Source organism: Arachis stenosperma, chromosome 1 (genome assembly GCF_014773155.1).
Source record: "Arachis stenosperma cultivar V10309 chromosome 1, arast.V10309.gnm1.PFL2, whole genome shotgun sequence".
Taxonomy (NCBI): domain Eukaryota; kingdom Viridiplantae; phylum Streptophyta; class Magnoliopsida; order Fabales; family Fabaceae; genus Arachis; species Arachis stenosperma.
The window spans coordinates 53,968,522-53,972,166 of record NC_080377.1 but is presented as its reverse complement, the minus strand read 5'-3'; positions in this window follow the sequence as shown (position 1 = coordinate 53,972,166).

Below are 3,645 nucleotides of genomic sequence, written 5' to 3'. Positions count from 1 at the left end.
ATCCTCTCAGTGAAAATAGTCCAAATGCGCTGTCACAGCACGGCTAATCATCTGTCGGTTCTCGATCATGTTGGAATAGAATCCAGTGATTCTTTTGCGTCTGTCACTACGCCTAACACTCGCGAGTTTGAAGCTCGTCACAGTCATCCCATCTCAGATCCTACTCGGAATACCACAGACAAGGTTTAGACTTCCCGGATCCTAGGAATGGCTGCCAATAATTCTAGCTTATACCACGAAGACTCCGATCTTTCGGAATGGAGGCTAAGAGATACGCGCTCGATCTAAGGTAGAACGGAAGTGGTTGTCAGGCACGCGTTCATAGGTGAGAATGATGATGAGTGCACGGATCATCACATTCATCTTGTTGAAGTGCAGCGAATATCTTAGAATAATAATAAGTTGAATTAAATAGAAGAATAATAGTAATTGCATTAATACTCGAGGTACAGCAGAGCTCTACACCTTAATCTATGGTGTGTAGAAACTCCACCGTTGAAAATACATAAGAATAAGGTCTAGGCATGGCCAAATGGCCAGCCATCCCCAAATGATATGTCAATTCGACAATAGGGAAAAAGATCCGGTCAAAAGACTCGGTCCCTGATGAGCGGATAATTTATACGCTTTTTGGCATTATTTTTAGTATGTTTTTAGTATGTTCTAGTTAGTTTTCATTATATTTTTATTAGTTTTTAGTTAAAATTCTCTTTTCTGGACTTTACTATGAGTTTGTGTATTTTTCTGTGATTTTAGGTATTTTCTGGCTGAAATTGAGGGACCTGAGCAAAAATCTGATTCAGAGGCTGAAAAGGACTGCAGATGCTGTTGGATTCTGACCTCCCTGCACTCGAAGTGGATTTTTTGGAGCTACAGAAGCCCAATTGGCGCGCTCTTAACGGCGTTAGAAAGTAGACATCCTGGGCTTTCCAGCAATATATAATAGTCCATACTTTGTCCGAGATTTGATGGCCCAAACTGGCGTTCCAAATCAGCTCAAAACTGCCCGGCGTTAAACGCCGGAACTGGCACAAGAATGGGAGTTAAACGCCCAAACTGGCACAAAAGCTGGCGTTTAACTCCAAGAGAAGTCTCTAAACGAAAATGCTTCAATGCTCAGCCCAAGCACACACCAAGTGGGCCCGGAAGTGGATTTTTATGTCATTTACTCATTTCTGTAAACCCTAGGCTACTAGTTCTCTACATATAGGACCTTTTGCTATTGTATTTTCATCTTTGGATCTTTGATCAACTTTAGATCTTTGAATCTTTTGATCACGTTTTGGGGGCTGGCCTCTCGGCCATGCCTAGACCTTGTTCTTATGTATTTTCAACGGTGGAGTTTCTACACACCATAGATTAAGGTGTGGAGCTCTGCTGTACCTCGAGTATTAATGCAATTACTATTGTTCTTCTATTCAATTCAGCTTGTTCTTGTTCTAAGATATCACTTGTTCCTCAACTTGATGAATGTGATGATCCGTGACACTCATCATCATTCTCACCTATGAACGTGTGCCTGACAACCACCTCCGTTCTACCTTAGATTGAGTGGATATCTCTTGGATCCCTTAATCGGAATCTTCGTGGTATATGCTAGAATTGATGGCGGCATTCAAGAGAATCCGGAAGGTCTAAACCTTGTCTGTGGTATTCTGAGTAGGATTCAATGATTGAATGACTATGACGAGCTTCAAACTCCTGAAGGCTGGGCGTTAGTGACAGACGCAAAAGAATCAATGGATTCTATTCCAACCTGATTGAGAACCGACAAATGATTAGCCGTGCCGTGACAGGGTGCGTTTTACATTTTCACTGAGAGGACGGGACTGTAGCCATTGACAACGGTGATGCCCAACATACAGCTTGCCATGGAAAGGAGTAAGAAGGATTGGATGAAGACAGTAGGAAAGCAGAGAGACGGAAGGGACAAATCATCTTTATACGCTTATCTGAAATTCTCACTAATGAATTACATAAGTATCTCTATCTTTATTTTATGCTTTATTCGTATATCACCCATAACCATTTGAATCTGCCTGACTGAGATTTACAAGATGACCATAGCTTGCTTCATACCAACAATCTCCGTGGGATCGACCTTTACTCGCGTAAGGTTTATTACTTAGACGACCCAGTGCACTTGCTGGTTAGTTGTGCGAAGTTGTGATAAAGAGTTGAGATTGCAATTGAGCGTACCATGTTGATGGCGCCATTGATGATCACAATTTCGTGCACCAAGTTTTTGGCGCCGTTGCCGGGGATTGTTGAGTTTGGACAACTGACGGTTCATCTTGTTGCTTAGATTAGGTATTTTTCTTCAGAGTTCTTAAGAATGAATTCTAGTGTTTCAAGGTGATGTTCTTATCATCACCAAAGCTGATTGATTCTCATCAATTTAGCTCTTGAATGCAATGTCCTGCTGAAGCTTGGCTAGCCATGTCTAATTCCTTTAGACTAAAGCTTTAGACTAACATTGCATGATTCCTGGAATTCTCATTAAGAATTTTGATATCTTTATTTTCTTTTTCACTTAATTTTTGAAAAATCCAAAAAAAATTTACAAAATCATAAAAACCAAAAATATTGTATGTTTCTTGTTGAGTCTAGTGTCTCATGTTAAGTTTGGTGTCAATTGCATGTTTCTGTTCTTCTTGCATTCATTCATGTGTCTTAAGTGATCTTCAAGATGTTCTTGATGATTTCCTTGCTCTGATCTTTAAATTCTCTTGTCTTGAGTATTTTTGTTGTTTCTCATATGCATTCTCATTTTGTTAGTGTCAGTAGTATACAAACTGCTAAGTTTGGTGTCGTGCATGCATTGTTATTTGATTTTAGTTGCATTTTGATTATTCCTCATCATTAAAAATCCAAAAAAATTTTTAATTTGTGTCTTTTCAAGTCAATAATACAGAGAATTGAAGATTCAGAACATACAGCAGAGGAATTACACAGAAAAAGCTGGGCGTTCAAAACGCCCAGTGAAGAAGGCAAACTGGCATTTAAACACCAGCCAGGGCGCCTGGCTGGGCGTTTAACGCTCAAAAGGGTAGCATTTTGGGCGTTAAACGCCAGAATGGACACCATTCTGGGCGTTTAACGCCAGGATGGCACAAGAGGGAAGATTTTGTTTTTAACTCAATTTTTTTTTCAAGTTTTCAAAATCTTTCAAAATCAAATCTTTTTCAAATGATATCTTTTCAATCAAATCTTTTCCAAAATCAATTTCTTTCCATTTTTCAAAGATACTAGCTAACAATTAATAATTTGATTCAACATTTCAAGTATGTTGCCTTTTCTGTTGAGAAAGGTTTAATGTTTGAATCATATCTTTTCTTGTTAGCCAAGTCATTAATTTTCAAAATCAAATCTCTTTAAATTGTTTTTCAAATCATATCTTCTCAATCACATCTTTTTAAAACCATAACTTTTCAATCATATCTTCTTAATCACATCTTTTTGAAAATATTTTTCAATCATATCTTTTTGATTTCTAATTTCAAAATCTTTTTCAAAAATCACTTAATTTCTTTTCCACTCTTAGTTTTCGAAAATCAATTAGTATTTTTCAAAATGTTTTTAAAAATCTTTTACTTAATTTTCGAAAATTTTTCCCCTCTTCTCACATCCTTCTATTTATGGACT